Below are 17,209 nucleotides of genomic sequence, written 5' to 3'. Positions count from 1 at the left end.
TGGCTAGTGCCTCTATATAAGGCAGTAGCCACAACAAAAACGATTTTGACCTCTTTGGTGGCCTTGACCGGATGACCCCCAAAATGTTGGAGGTTCTATTTGAGACCAATGCCCATCTATCCTGAATGTTTCATGAAGATTGGTCCAGCCGTTTTCCAGTAATATCGTTAACAAAAAAACAAAGAAACCCGACAGAAAACAATACCTCGCCCCCTGGTGGACTCCGTCCCGGGCAAGGTAATGATAATAGCCCTGTGATGACCTGGCGACTTGTCCAGGGTGTACCCCGCCTTTTGCCCGTAGTCAACTGGGATAGGCTCCAGCTTGCCTGCGACCCTGTAGAACAGGATAAAGCAGCTACAGATAATGAGATGAGGTGAGATAATAATAATAATAATAATAATAATAATATACCAAGGGCATTTCGAGCTATTGAAAAGACCAGGGGCTAAGTCAAGTTTTCCTGGGGCTTGTATTTTTTAAGCGAGAACGGCATAGGTTAGGGAGGTTATATCTACCTTTACAAGAAATATTAACACCCACACACATTCAAAGGTTATGACACCTTTATTACTGATTAATTACCTGAACTTTTTAAATGTATGTAATTCACTTCAGTTTCTGTCTCCTTATTATTCAGTTATCATCTCCCATAATGTCTCAGAAAACTGAGGCATGGCCAATTGACAATTAAATATCACTAGTAAAATTTATCATCAGTTTAACAAAAATATGTCATTTCTCACTCACACATCTCTCCTTTAGGACCACAAAGACACCAATTCTAAGCTACATTATTATAGTACAACATTCAAAATCCCAGATGACATCCCATCTCACAAGACTATGATCATATACATGTGTCTTCCAAGTTTCTCTCACACATGCACACACATAAATATCATGTTCTCCAATACATCCAGGCTCAGATGACTGCAGCGATTCCTTTGTGGTGTCAGGACAGCACATATTTATAAGTTGACATTAATATTGCGTGGCCAAATCAACCAACCAACCAACCAACCAACCTCTTTTATCCCTATATGTGACTAATGTGCCAAAGGCTGGCTATGGTGTGGTTGGCTGGCTGTTAGGACTAGGACTGTTTTGGCCTCTAGAGGCCGCTGTTATTTCCTTTTCATGTCGTGTTTATTTTGGCCTCTAGAGGCCGCCACTGTTCCTGTGTTTTGTGTTTGTGTTAATTGCCTAATTATCTTCACCTGTGTCCTTAATTAGTTTGTCTATTTATACCCCTGAGTTCAGTCCTCTTGTCACGGAGTCTTTGTGCTGTTATGTTTATCTCCAGTTTCCTTTGTACTGTGTTTTTTGATCTTCTTAGCTTTTGAATTTTTGCACTTTGCTTTTCTTTTGGATTATACTCTTTGGTTTTTTTTTTGTCTTTTGTTTTGCCCTGTATATAGTGTATATAGTTTAAATAAACCTTTTGATTCTTTTTCTACTTCCGCCTCATGCCTCTGCATTTGAGTCATCCCCCTGGTGGCCTAGTGGGGGTTTGCTGGATTATCACACCTACGAACCAGGTTCGAATCCCAGCAAAACCCTAACAGAAAGACTCCGTCATGACCGACTCAGCAGAGGCTGCTTCAACTGTCTACCCGGCCAACCTTCAGGGAATTATGGCAGCTTTGACACGCTTCGGAGCGACCATGGACGCTCATGGACGTACGCTCACCAGCCAACGTGAGGCCCTCGCTCGCCACGAGGAACTGCTTCAGCAAATTGGGAAAACCCTGGCACAGCTGACATCTCTGCCTGCATCTCCTGCTCCTGATCCAGTTCCTGCTCCTGATCCAGCTCCCACTCCTGCTCCAGTGCCTCCTGCAATGCTGCCTTCTTCACCTCACGAACCCAGCCTTCCTGCACCACAGAGGTATGACGGCAAGCACAGTGAGTGCCGAGAGTTCCTTACCCAGTGTCAACTCACCTTTGAGCTTCAGCCTACCACCTACACTACGGATCGCCGCAAGATTGCCTTTGTGATCACCTTATTAGCTGGTAAGGCGCGAGCCTGGGCTACTGCTATCTGGCAAAGACAGGGACCTGAGTGCTTTGATTTCCAGCTGTTTTCTGAAGAGATGCTTCGGGTCTTCGATCAGGCAGACATCAGTACCGACGCAGCCCGAAAGCTCATGTCCATCCGGCAAGGAGGAAGCGTCGCAGATTACGCCATCTCGTTCCGAACACTCGCAGCAGTAAGTGGATGGAACGAGACTGCCCTGGTGTCAGCCTTCCACCATGGTCTGTCTGACCCCATCAAGGACGGTCTGGCCTCTATTGGATGCCCAAGTGACCTCGAAACCCTTATCTCACATGCTATTCGTCTGGACAACAGGATGAGAGAACGCCACCAAGCCTTGAGCCCCCCCAGCCTCCCTACCTCTACCTGGAGACCGTCTACCTCCTTCAGTGACTGTCCAGAACCCATGCAAGTGGGTCGTACTCGCCTCTCCGCATCTGAGAGGGAGCGCAGAAGGAGGGACAAGTGCTGCATCTACTGTGGCAAGCCTGGTCACTTCCGAGCATCATGTCCCGAACTCTTGGGAAAAGGACCGCCCCGTCCAGCCGAGGGAGGGTTGTGACGGGGCCTACCCTCTCTCCCGGACTCCCTGGCCAAGGCATCTACATCCCGGTCTCCATCTCCTGGGGTGAGTCTGTCCATTCTTGTCAAGCTTTGTTAGACTCAGGGGCGGCTGGGAACTTTATGGATATTCACTTCGCCCAAAGCATCAATATTCCGACTGCACCTCTTGAAGTCCCACTGTCTGTGTCTGCCCTCGATGGCCAAGCGTTAGGTGATGGAAGAGTCACCCAAGTTACTTCTCCAGTTTTCCTCCAGTCTCAAGGTCACAAGGAAGAAATATCCCTGCACCTGATTCCTTCACCTGAGTTCCCAGTTATTCTAGGCCTTCCTTGGCTTACTCGCCACAACCCTCGCATAGACTGGGTAACAAGCCAGGTTGTGGAATGGGGCCCTGCATGCCATGCCTCTTGTCTGCTCTCTAGCTCTCCTGTGTCTCCTGCCGAGCCCCCTGATCTCACCGAGTTATCTCAAGTTCCCACAGAGTACTGGGATCTCAAGGAGGTATTCAGCAAGAGCAGGGCCGCCGTTCTTCCTCCGCACCGGGCCTACGACTGTGCCATCGACTTGCTCCCTGGGACTACCCCTCCTCGTGGCAGACTGTTTTCACTCTCTCAGCCAGAACGCAAGGCCATGGAGGAATACCTCAAAGATGCCCTGGTCTCTGGGTTTATTCGACCCTCCACTTCACCTGCTGGAGCCGGCTTCTTCTTTGTCGGCAAGAAGGATGGGGGGCTCCGACCATGTATTGATTACAGGGGCCTGAATAAGATCACTGTGCGCAACCGATATCCCCTTCCGCTGATGTCCACAGCTTTCGACCTGCTCCAAGGCGCCACCGTCTTCACCAAGTTGGACCTACGGAACGCATACCACCTCATCCGTATCCGACAGGGAGACGAGTGGAAGACTGCCTTTAACACCCCGTCTGGGCACTACGAATACCAGGTGATGCCCTTCGGACTCACCAACGCACCAGCTGTTTTTCAGGCCCTAATCAACGACGTCTTAAGGGACATGATTAACCTATACGTTTTTGTCTACCTCGACGACATCCTTATCTTTTCCAAGACCGTGCAGGAGCACCGCCACCATGTCCGCCAGGTTCTCCAGAGGCTGCTACAGAACAATCTGTTCGCCAAGGCCCAGAAATGCGAATTTCATGTTCCCGAGGTCTCCTTTCTGGGATTTATTGTACGGACAGGCCAACTCCAAATGGACCCTGCCAAGACCCTGGCCGTCCGGGATTGGCCTACTCCCAAGTCCGTTAAGGAGGTTCAGCGGTTCTTAGGATTCGCTAACTTCTACCGCAAGTTCATCAGGAACTTCAGTTCTGTGGCAGCACCCATGTCAGACCTCACCAAAGGGACAGGTGGATCTTATGGCTGGTCTCCTCAGGCAGAAAAGGCGTTCAAAGACCTCAAGGACCGCTTCTGCACGGCACCCATTCTGGTTCTCCCGGACACCTCCCAACCATTCATCGTGGAGGTGGACGCCTCGGACAGTGGTGTCGGCGCGGTGCTCTCTCAACGTTCGGAAGGAAAGCTGCACCCCTGCGCTTACTTCTCCCACCGCCTGAGTCCTGCTGAGTCCCGGTACGATGTGGGGGATCGAGAACTGCTAGCGGTCAAACTGGCCCTTGAGGAGTGGAGGCACTGGCTGGAGGGAGCACAACATCCATTCCTGGTTTGGACTGACCACAAGAACCTGGAGTACCTCCAGCAAGCCAAGAGACTGAACCCTCGACAGGCTAGGTGGGCCCTGTTTTTCAGTCGGTTTGACTTCACCCTCTCATACCGCCCCGGCTCCAAGAACACCAAACCTGACGCACTGTCCAGACTGTTCTCTGCCACTAACAGGGAGAATGAAGTCGGGCCTATTATCCCTGTGTCCCGGATTGTGGCCCCTGTCCGCTGGGGTATTGAGGAGGCTGTCCGACGAGCCCAACGCCAGGACCCCGGTCCTGGGACAGGGCCACCAGGCCTCTTGTACGTCCCACATCAAGCCCGGGCCAAGGTTCTCCAGTGGGGTCACTCTTCCCCTCTCACCGCCCACCCGGGAGCTCGGAGGACCCTGGACTTCCTGAAAAGACGCTTCTGGTGGCCTAACATGGAGAAGGAAGTAAGGTCATTTGTCCTGTCCTGTGAGGTTTGCACCAGAACCAAGAACCCACGACAGCGTCCCCAGGGTCTCCTGCATCCTCTGACCATTCCCCGGCGTCCCTGGTCCCACGTGGCAGTCGACTTTATCACGGGTCTCCCTGAGTCTCAAGGTAACACGGTCATTTTGGTCTTAGTTGACAGATTCTCCAAGGCCTGCCGCTTCATACCACTGTGCAAACTCCCCTCTGCTCTTGAAACTGCGAAACTTTTGTTTAATCATGTCTTCCGAGTCTTTGGTCTTCCACAGGACATCATCTCAGACCGAGGGCCCCAGTTCTCCTCCCGAGTGTGGCACGGGTTCTGCAAGGTCATCGGAGCCACTGCCAGCCTCTCCTCTGGGTTTCACCCACAGTCCAATGGTCAGACGGAGAGGCTCAACCAGGACCTGGAAACCACCCTGCGAGGCCTGGCTATGGATAACCCGACATCGTGGAGCACCTGGCTGCCATGGGCGGAGTACGCCCACAACACCCTGCAGTCATCGGCCACCAAGCTGTCGCCATTCCAGTGCCAATTCGGGTTCCAGCCACCTCTGTTCCCGGACCAGGAGGAGGACGCGGGGGTGCCCTCGGTCAACCAATATGTGAGACGGTGTCGCAAGACCTGGAGCAAGGTCAGGAAGACCCTCATACAGACCTCCAGAACCAACCAGACTCAGGCCAACCGCCATAGAAGACCTGCACACGCTTTCCGCCCTGGGCAGCGTGTTTGGCTGTCCACTAAGGACCTTCCACTGCGGGTGGAGAACCGCAAGCTTGCTCCTCGCTACATTGGCCCCTTCAAGGTGGTGCGCAGGGTGAACCCTGTCTCCTACCGGCTCCAGGTGCCCCGGACTCTGAGGATCAACCCCACTTTCCATGTTTCCCTGTTACGGCCCGTACTGACGTCTACGTATGCCCCTGCCCCTAGGAACCCCCCACCCCCCCGCATCTTCCAGGGGCAGACTGTGTTCACTGTGAATCGCCTGCTTGACTCCCGCTGGGTCCGCGGCGGGTTGCAATATCTGGTGGACTGGGAGGGCTATGGTCCTGAGGAGCGCTGCTGGGTTCCTGCTCGGGATGTCCTTGATAAAGAACTATGTCGGGACTTCCATTCGGCCCATCCGGATCGCCCTGGGAACGTCAGGAGACGCTCCTAGAGGGGGGGGTCCTGTTAGGACTAGGACTGTTTTGGCCTCTAGAGGCCGCTGTTATTTCCTTTTCATGTCGTGTTTATTTTGGCCTCTAGAGGCCGCCACTGTTCCTGTGTTTTGTGTTTGTGTTAATTGCCTAATTATCTTCACCTGTGTCCTTAATTAGTTTGTCTATTTATACCCCTGAGTTCAGTCCTCTTGTCACGGAGTCTTTGTGCTGTTATGTTTATCTCCAGTTTCCTTTGTACTGTGTTTTTTGATCTTCTTAGCTTTTGAATTTTTGCACTTTGCTTTTCTTTTGGATTATACTCTTTGGTTTTTTTTTTGTCTTTTGTTTTGCCCTGTATATAGTGTATATAGTTTAAATAAACCTTTTGATTCTTTTTCTACTTCCGCCTCACGCCTCTGCATTTGAGTCATCCCCCTGGTGGCCTAGTGGGGGTTTGCTGGATTATCACACCTACGAACCAGGTTCGAATCCCAGCAAAACCCTAACACTGGCTGGTTCTTTGGAGGCTACATGTTGCATTAAAACATATGATTAAATTATGTCAGGGCAACTATCGTTGTCTACATGAACACAAATTGTTGTTGACCTGTTAAATAAACTTAGTTGGGGCAAATAGACCACCACTGTAGATATTCATTAAACCACTCAAACTTTTGAGCTCACCTGGCACACTAATCATACAGACTCAACGCTGTAAATTCAACATAACCAGGCTACACGGAGCGGTTTCTGTGCATCGACATAATTCAACAGGTTACACTGGTGATCTATTCTATATAAACACCCATGGTCGATGACTTACCATCTGTTTTCATCTTGAAAAATCCAACAATAGTCAAGTTCCGAGCTGTTTCACTCAGTTGTTTTCTATTAATCTCTTACTTTTTTTGAGGGCGAAAATACCCAGGGCTATAGTCCCGAGTGATAGGGCGTAATGATGCCACTGGATCAAATAGTAAATAATAAAAGATACAGTAAATAGCCCGATTCCTCAAATGCAGTAATTGGTATGATAATCCATATGATTGAATTAGGTGTGTCCAAACATGTGTATGAGTGTGTACACACACACACACAGTTACCTTCCAAAGTAACTAGCCAAACAGAAAATCAACTAGCCAGAATTTGTTCATGTATGAATTTTACTTCTGTCAAAAATAACACAAAAGAGAGTAGTTACCATTGTTCATGACTAATGTGCATTTATTTCAAGACCCGAGTATTTTGATACTGTTGTTAAATACATAAATGAGAACAACACAGAGCACCATAATAAAATTTAAAAAAAAATGCCAGATGACTGACCCCTTACTAGTTCTTTTAGGAACCAATTCGTCCACTTCCATTTTTAATTTGTTGCTGAAATTGACAGAGCTTACACGGTAGCCTATGCAACATCAGCGATTGCACGAACTGAGTCAGCACTGTAAACCGAAACTAGAAAATCTTCCCGCAAGTTCCTTTCAGCACCGAGATGTCGCCCGGGATTGGTTGGCAAGTGTGTGACGTTATTGTTTGTTTTTTTTTTCCCCTTAGGCAGCCTCTCACGTTACTGCCTGAGGGACAGGGAGAAAACCACCGGAAAATGTTTTAAACAAACATGAAACAAACACAAGTCGGCAGATGACCACAAAATACTCGATAGTTGCAATATAATTTTATGTATCTGACACAGAATTTTCAGAGATATATTGAGTATATTCGATATATTGCACAGCCCTAGTCTGAATCTTCGCTTCATACATATTTATTTCAACTAGCCAGCCGGGCTGGCTAGTGACAGGAATTACCTGCCAAATGACAAATTAAGTCGCCTCGGGCGACCGGACCACCGCTAATTTCGAGCCCTGATATAAAACTCTGAGTAGTGTGGATATGAAGTTTCTCTTCTCGTGTTGAAAAATTTATATTTTTCATCTGAAATACGTTGCGGATCCGAGTGACATATTGAACAATTATTCCATAAAATCAAGTTGTACATGAATTGATAGCTGATGAGGCATGTAGCGCCTCAGAAAATATGTAAACTTCCCTGCTGCTAATGAAAGCAGCAGACATGACACTGGACTCAAATGAAGGCCAGAGGACACATGTACATGCATTACGCATGGAAGATCAAGGCTAGGGATAATATAACCAAGTTTGGGTCAGGTAATACACTACAAGGGCACCTCCTTTTTATACCAGTGGATTCATTTACAGTACTGCTTGAAATTTTGTAAACCATTTAGAATTTTCTATATTTCTGCATAAATATGACCTAAAACATCATCAGATTTTTGCACAAGTCCTAAAAATAGATAAAGAGAACCCAGTTAAACAAATGAGACAAAAATATTACACTTGTTCATTTATTTACTGAGGAAAATGATCTAATATTACATTTCTGTGAGTGGCAAAAGTATGTGAACCTTTGCTTTCAGTATCTGGTGTGACCCGCTTGTGCAGCAATAACTGCAACTAAACATTTCCAGTAACTGTTGATCAGTCCTGCACACCGGCTTGGAGGAATTTTAGCCCATTCCTCTGTACAGAACAGCTTCAACTCTGGGATGTTGGTGGGTTTCCACCAACTGCTCGCTTCAGGTCCTTCCATAACATTTCGATTGGATTAAGGTCAGGACTTTGACTTGGCCATTCCAGAACATTAACTTTATTCTTCTTTAACCATTCTTTGGGAGAACAACTTGTGTGCTTAGGGTCGTTGTCTTGCTGCATGACCCACCTTCTCTTGAGATTCAGTTCATGGACAGATGTCCTGATATTTTCATTTAGAATTCACTGCTATAATTCAGAATTCATTGTTCCATCAATGATGGCAAGCCGTTCTGGTCCAGATGCAGCAAAATAGGCCCAAACCATGATACCACCACCACCATGTTTCACAGATGGGATAAGGTTCTTATGCTGGAATGCAGTGTTTTCCTTTCTCCAAACATAACGCTTCTCATTTAAACCAAAAAGTTCTATTTTGGGCTCATCCGTGCACAAAACATTTTTCCAATAGCCTTCTGGCTTGTCCACGTGATCTTTAGCAAACTGCAGACGAGCAGCAATGTTCTTTTTGGAGAGCAGTGGCTTTCTCCTTGCAACCCTGCCATGCACACCATTGTTGTTCAGTGTTCTCCTGATGGTGGACTCATGAACATTGACATTAGCCAATGTGAGAGAGGCCTTCAGTTGCTTAGAAGTTACCCTGGGATCCTTTCTGACCTCGCCGACTATTACACGCCTTGCTCTTGGAGTGATCTTTGTTGGTCAACCACTCCTGGGGAGGGTAACCATGGTCTTGAATTTCCTCCATTTATACACAATCTGTCTGACTGTGGATTGGTGGAGTCCAAACTCTTTAGAGATGGTTTTGTAACCTTTTCCAGCATGATGACTATTAACAACGCTTTTCTGAGGTCCTCAGAAATCTCCTTTGTTCATGCCATGATACACTTCCACAAACATGTGTTGTGAAGATCAGACTTTGATAGATCCCTGTTCTTTAAATAAAACAGGGTGCCCACTCACACCTGATTGTCATCCCATTGATTGAAAACACCTGACTCTAATTTCACCTTCCAATTAACAGCTAATCCTAGATGTTCACATACTTTTGCCACTCACAGATATGTAATTCCTCAATAAATAAATGACCAAGTATAATATTTTTGTCTCATTTGTTTAACTGGGTTCTCTTTATCTACTTTTAGGACTTGTGTGAAAATCTGATGATGTTTTGAGTCATATTTATGCAGAAATATAGAAAATTCTAAAGGGCTCACAAACTTTCAAGCACCACTGTACATTATATAATGTGTTCATTCTGAGTAATATATTCATAATCCTACTACAGCCAGAGCACAAGCATCATATCGAAAACTTTGTTTAAGCCTAGGTCACAACCGGACGTAAGATTTTTTGGCCGTGCGATTTTTGGCGTTTCCCTAAATCGCTGCGTTTTTTTTGTTCGTGGAGAAAGACGCACATTGGCCGTAAGTTTGTCTTGCAACCTGAAAAAACGTAAGTGCCCATAGAGTTTGTTTGACATGACAAAGAACCTCTGCGGCCGGTCTGCGGCCAGTCTACGGCTCGAAAATCAGCACGTCACACACGCGCCCTCTGTGCGTTTCTTGCGTTTTTTGCACGTAGACCGGCCGTAGGAGCACGTACGGCCGGTTGTAACCGAGGCTTTAGGAAGTTGTGCTCTCTCTGTGTCTGTCTCTCATATTCACTGGATATGATCAATCACACACTCTGATTGGTTACTCTACTACTCGGCTATCAGCTCATAGACCGTGAGTCAAGAAATACAAAATGGTGGAGCATTTTGCTGAACCAGCCAAGGACAAAATAAAAACTCTTCTCTAAACCAAAACCCCCCAAAATACAAAAAAAAAGCAATAAAATATGAAATGAAAGTATTTGATAGTAAGAATGTATCTTTTTTTATTTTTCACAAATTGCTACTGTCATTTCACTGGCTTGTTTACATTCTTCCTCTTGAAGAATTAAAATTTGTTGAATTTTTTTCGACTGATTCAAAAGCTCAAAGAACAAAATTACATAACTGAAACGTCCAAGGAAGAATTAAATAAATGGCTAAAGCTATTCTATACCTCGGCACAACAGCAAGACAGCACTTTCTACAAAAAAAGGTAATCAATAAAGTCAATTTGTGCAGCCATCGATAGGTTTTTTTGTCAGTCCTGCATGTCTTGGCGTGTGCACCTGAAAGCACACCTCGGGCTGCGTGCGCACCAACCGAGCTCCAGCACGCACGCTGTGAACAAGGTGCACCTGTCCTGGGCCACGTTAACCCTTGCCGAGGCCCTGGGCAGACACCCCCCCGAGGCCCCACCCCCGCCTGTTGTCAACTGCGCTCAGCAAATTCACCCCCTAAGGCATGCCTGTCTAACTAGAGACAGAAACTTAAATAATGACAGTGGCACAATTAGAAATACCATTGAACGATAAAACTTTATATCCATCAACACCTATTTAATCGAGAAAAAGCAATGGTGAAATAGGCAATTGCATGGTGAAAAAATCCATCAGACATCACGGTTAACAAGTCTGGTTAACTAAAGTTTAGCCTCAAGAAGCCTTTGAATGAATGAGTCAATGAACAACATGTCAAGAACATAACCGAGGCCTACAACAGTTCCTTTAGTATTCAGAACAAGAACATTCATTTGGTATATAACCATTCGTTTTCATTTTGGAATCCAGGCGACTTTTAACTTGTGAAAACAAAGAGCGATAACAAAGAAATAAAAATATCTTGCTTCTCAGAAATAAATCTCAAAATGTTAAGCTATGTGAAACATTTCATCCTTTCATACACGTAGTGTCCCAAACAGCAGTGGCACACAGCTTTGCGCATTCAGTTTGACAGCCATGGGTCAACTTACAAGGACACTTTCCTACTTTTCTGGAAAGCGAAGTCATTAATTAAATAATTGAACTCAAGCTGGCGTAGCGTGTGAAGACATGGTGGACAGTGATCATATTGACAATGACGGGTGATTTATGCGACGGGACAAGGTGGGCTTCCTTACGGGTGGCGAAATGCATCAAAAATGTTATCAATATGATCGAGGCTCAACTCCCTCCCTGTTCTGCCCTTCCTCCCCCCTCTGCCCCCTACCACAGATTCTGCTCGCACACCCCCCTTCAGCATCTGACATGTCATCCTCACAGTCCCCCCCCAACACACACACATACACAGAGCATTTTTTAACATAGTTACTGGGAGACCAAATGGTCTCCCAGTGGCCAGATTTGGGCTCCTAGTCAATCCCAAACCAGCTTCACTGGGAGACCAAATTTTAAACCAAGTTATGTCTTATCATTTGGTTCAATCAGTTGCAATTAATTAACCAAGTACCATGTAAGTATACATTTAACAAGGAAAATGAAGATCTATGTTATAAGATATACACACAAGATCATGTTGGTTAAGAAAAACAAAACTAAAATTTGGTTACTGAGATGGCTGATGTCAGAATCCGATGTCATTACTGTGTAACTTTGAGTGTCTTTGACATAACATTTGTGCTTGGTAATTGCTCTTGATAGCTGTGTAGTCACTGTAGTGTGTTTGTCTGTATGGTGATTGGTGAACCACTTTGCATCACAGAATATGCCGCAGCGGTGCAGCCGCATGGACTCTGGGGCCTGTGATTGTATTGCCCAGACCAGTTGGTCTCCTAGTGGAAAATCCTTAAAAAATGCTCTGCACATACATACATACATACATACATACATACCGTACATACATACCAGTGGCGACTGGTGGTCATAAAAATAGGGGAGGACAGTGAGTGAATAGATAGGTGGATGGTTGAGAGAGAGAGAGAGAGAGGTTGGAAGTTTTGGGGTGTTTACAACTGTTAGGGGGTTTGTATATTTTTAAAGATAAGCTCTGTTAAAAATGGGGGTTTTTTGTTACTGCAAGAAATAAAAGTAAAATGTTTTTGAGGACACAGCATGGGAAATACCATGTAGTGTAATGCTTGTTGAATGAGCTATGTGAGGTGTGAATGGGTCAAATTTAAAACAGTAATTCATTTAAAAAAGTAGTCAAGTCTCCTGGATGTCTGGGTGGCAAATTTATCAATGACTTGCTCATACCACTGGGGATCTTGTTGAAGAGATTTAAGCATCCTCCTTTCAATTGACATGACTGCTAAACTTTTCAACCTCTCTTGTCCCATTGTGTTTCTGGTGAAGCTTTTTATGCGCTTCAGACATGAGAAGCTCCTCTCAACTCCTGCTGAGGTGGCACCAATGGTGGCAATCAGACACATGAGTCTATACACCTGAGACATTGCCTCATCAAGCCCGTTTGACTTCATGAAGTTGATAGCCTCACACAGTTTTCAGGAAGAGTGGATCTCTGCATCACTGTAGAAATGCTGTAGTTCCACCTTCAGTTTGGCCTCATCAAAGAAATTCCCATATGTCTCTGACAAGTTGGACAATGCACGAGAAGGGAATTCTGCTTTAAATGATTCAAATTTGTCAAAGTCTAACAGCTCCATGAAATGCAAACGGCCAAGCTGCTGGAAGCGCTGTGTGAGTTGGGCCTTGATGCTGTTATGCACTGAGTCATAGAGAGTTTTATAGACCTGGCGATGGTCTTGCTCACCCTGCCTTCTCTTTCTCCTGTGACCAAATTCGGGGTCTTCTGTGAGACTGGCAGCTTTGCTGTATGTTTTCTCAGAAGCCCTGTTTGACTTCAGCTCATTAAGCAACTGCATGAAGTTTTCTATGCGCTGTTTGCAGAAGGCAACATCCATGACTTTCTGTTGCAGTATGTTAAATAAAACGTCGGTCTGTGCAAACAGCTCCTCAAAAGTAAAAAGCAAGAACATGAACTCAAAGTCTTCCAATTTTGCCTTCAGGCGATCTGCCAATCGAGTTGTTTCATCATCCATAGGAGGATGTTCTAGAACGCGGGTAAACGTGTTAAGCAATTTTTCATGGTTACCTGCGACGGTATTCACGACCCTGGATGAGAAATTCCAACGTGTTGGAGCAGTCTTTGGCATTCTCGCGCAATCAGATTCCTCAAGTAGTGCCACCCTCTTACTTGATTTGGAAAAGAATGACGTGAACCCACCCAGGTTTGCAAAAAAGACTCGCGCTTTGGGTATGGCCTTGACACCTTGACTAAGGACGAGATTCAGGCGGTGGGCATGACAGTGAACAAAAGTTGCGGCTGGAGCAACCTCTCTCACTTTAGCCTGCAGTCCATTGAGAACCAAGGCAATCACCGCAGCACCATCGTAAGTTTGTGCAACCAACTTCTCAGCGAAGTTGTAAGGGGACATCTTGGACTGCACAAACTGAAACAATGACTGCGCATCCCTCCCACTAGACACGTCGAAAAAGCCCAGAAAACGTTCCTGAATAATGCCCTGACTGTCCACGAATCTCGCGATAATTGAGAGCTGGGAATGACAGCTTATATCAGTGGTTTCGTCAATCTGCCATGAAAAAAACGGAGTCACGTTTAATTCTTTCGATATTTCGTGGCTGATTGATGTGCCGATTGCACAGATCAAGTCGTTCTGGATGCCACAGGACATGCCACTAAAAACACCAGAAGACTGCAACTGCTCTGCCAGCAAATTGTCATACCGTGCAATCAGTTCCGTCAGCTCCCTATAGTTTCCCTTGTTGTCTGAATTTGGCCCTTCATCCCGCCCCCTAAATGCCAGCTCCTGCATGCCCAAATACGCCACAGCATCAATCAGACGCCTCAGTGTATCTCTGTTGCAATGCACTTTAGCATTGTGCTGTGCCACTTGTATCCGCACACCCTCGTCCACTAGCTGGTCAACTGGCACACTACCTAGCAATTTCAGGTGAATAGCTGCACCAACGTGTTCCTTGGTCTGGTCGTGGCGCTTGGTGGCCCTGTCCAAATTTTTAATGTCATTAAATCCCTGCACAGACCATGTTTGGGATTTGCTACCCATCAACAGGCAAGGCCAGCAATACAGCCGTTTGGTTGTGACACTGCCTGTTAGCCATGGGTATCTCCGATACCATGAGGTGTTGGTGTTAAACACACTTAGCTTACCATTCGGTTTCTGAATGTTAAGTTGGGGAACTGGTCTCCCTTCGGTTTTGATTCTAACCTTCTCCTCATAACCCAGTGTTTGAAATGGCGTGTTTAACATCGTGTACACAATGTCACGTTCCTCCATCGCGTTTTATTAAGTTGATAAACTACAACAAAGCAATAGCCAACAATTAGTCAAATTCTCCGCTGTCCGCACTACTCAAAATGACACTACTCTAGCTCGGCAGTGACACTGACAGTAAGTATGCTATGATTTCAACCCGCCAACTCATCCCTTCATTCTGATTGGCCGCACTGACGAATGCAGCTCTGCTGATTGGCTGCTTGATGACAGGCAAATAGACCCGCCCAAACGGAGGAATCGCCTCCCTTTCGCCCATTCACTCCCATGTTAAAAGAGGAGCCCGCGAATCGCCCATGTTCTGAGCGCGTACAATGGATGTCAATGAGGAGGTTAGGGAGGACGATATTTTGGCGAGTTTTTCTTCCATTTTTAATTGATAAAATATAGTTATTTCAACTGTTTTGACATGTTTTAAACATTTGTCTATTAATTATATGCGTTTTTTTAAACTAATGTGTCCTGGAAATTCTTTCTTTAAAATTTTAAGGGAGGATCTTCCTCCCTTCCCTCAATGGAGGAGTTGCCATTGATACATACATACATACATACATACATACATACATACATCTCATCGTTCATTAACACACTGAACTCAGGGATCGCACATCTCACTTTACCTCGCTCATTTGCACTATTCCGCACTACCTCATCTTAACAGCTGCTAGTTTGTTTATACTGCTTATTTCATGTTTACCTGCTATACCTCAAGTGCCCTTGACTGTTTGGTTATTTGAACCAATTTATGTGTGTGTGTGTGTGTGTGTGTGTGTGTGTGTGTGTGTGTGTGTGTGTGTGTGTGTGTTGTAGGTAACACAGTCCGTCTAAGAACTACAGATCCCATCAAACTACTTCCGCGATGACCTACGTCATGCTTGGGCGGGATCACCTATGTCACTTCCTCCATGATTCCATAAGTAACTAAGGCACGCTACTCTCTTCCTCTTTTGGGGCTGGGACCACGCAGTAACAGACATAAAGAGACTCTATCCGGACCGTCCGGAATCACGACTTCTGCCTGGCAAGAAAATATTCAGCGCGATTTTTGTTTACCATTGGCCACGGTAAAACTACTTAAATCGTGCTATTTCACTCATTTCAAGTTACAACCGGTTTGTTTGTCTATTATAAGTAACATTCTGAAGATATATATATATGCTCCAGCTTGCCTGCGACCCTGTAGAACAGGATAAAGCGGCTAGAGATGAGATTATATATATATATATATATATATATATATATATATATATATATATATATAGAGAGAGAGAGAGAGAGAGAGAGAGAGAGAGTGCTCAGCATAAATGAATACACCCCCTTTGAAAAGTAACATTTTAAACAATATCTCAATGAACACAAACAATTTCCAAAATGTTGACAAGACAAAGTTTAATATAACATCTGTTTAACTTATAACGTGAAAGTAAAGTTAATAATATAACTTAGATTACACATTTTTCAGTTTTACTCAAATTAGGGTGGTGCAAAAATGAGTACACCCCACAACAAAAACTACTACATCTAGTACTATGTATGGCCTCCATGATTTTTAATGACTGCACCAAGTCTTCTAGGCATGGAATGAACAAGTTGGCGACATTTTGCAACATCAATCTTTTTCCATTCTTCATCAATTACCTCTTTTAGTGACTGGATGCTGGATGGAGAGTGATGCTCAACTCATCTCTTCAGAATTCCCCATAGGTGTTCAACTGGGTTCAGATCAGGAGACGTACTTGGCCACTGAATCACTTTCACCCTGTTCTTCTTCAGAAATCCAACAGTGGCCTTAGATGTGTGTTTAGTCGTGTTGGAAAAGTGCACAACGACCAAGGGCACGGCGTGATGGTAGCATCTTCTCTTTCAGTATAGAGCAATACATCTGTGAATTCATGATGCCATCAATGAAATGCAGCTCCCTGACACCAGCAGCACTCATGCAGCCCCACATAAGGACACTGCCACCACCATGTTTCACTGTAGGCACCATGCATTTTTCTTTGTATTCCTCACCTTTGCGATGCCATACAGTTTTGAAGCCATCAGTTCCAAAAACATTTATCTTGGTCTCATCACTCCAGAGTATAGAGTCCCAGTAGTCTTCATCTTTGTCAGCATGGGCCCTGGCAAACTCTAGGTGGGCTTTTTTGTGCCTGGGCTTTAGGAGAAGCTTCTTTCGTGGATGGCATCCATGCATGCCATTCCTCTGCAGTGTACGCCATATTGTGTCACGGGAAATAGTCACCCCAGTTTGGCTTTCTGCTTCTTTAGATAACTGCAGTGAACTTGCATGCCGATTTTCCTCAACGCTTCTCATCAGAAGACGCTCCTGTCGAGGTGTTAACTTCTGTGGATGACCTGGACGTCTCTGTGAGATGACTGCAGTTCCATCTTTGTTAAAATTTTGTACCACTTTTGCTACAGTATTCTGACTGATAAGGAAATCTTTGCTGATCTTCTTGTAGCCTTCACCTTTGTGGTGTCAAGAAATTATTTTCTTTGGGGAATTCTGAAGAGACAAGTTGAGCATCACTCTCCATCCAGCATCCAGTCACTAAAAGAGGTTATTGTCGACAAATGGAAAAAGATTGATGTTGCAAA

At 45.4% G+C, this 17,209-nt stretch overlaps 1 protein-coding gene across 1 annotated transcript in view; it reads right to left on the bottom strand.

Annotated features, from left to right (window-relative positions):
• Positions 1-17,209, bottom strand: part of LOC132899221 (adhesion G-protein coupled receptor G5-like) — a 57,551-nt gene that overhangs the window by 38,938 nt on the left and 1,404 nt on the right. The window lies entirely within an intron of this gene.

The sequence above is a fragment of the Neoarius graeffei genome, chromosome 15 (assembly GCF_027579695.1).
Source record: "Neoarius graeffei isolate fNeoGra1 chromosome 15, fNeoGra1.pri, whole genome shotgun sequence".
Taxonomy (NCBI): domain Eukaryota; kingdom Metazoa; phylum Chordata; class Actinopteri; order Siluriformes; family Ariidae; genus Neoarius; species Neoarius graeffei.
Note: the sequence above shows the minus strand (reverse complement) of the source record. Positions and strands in the feature narration are given on the sequence as shown.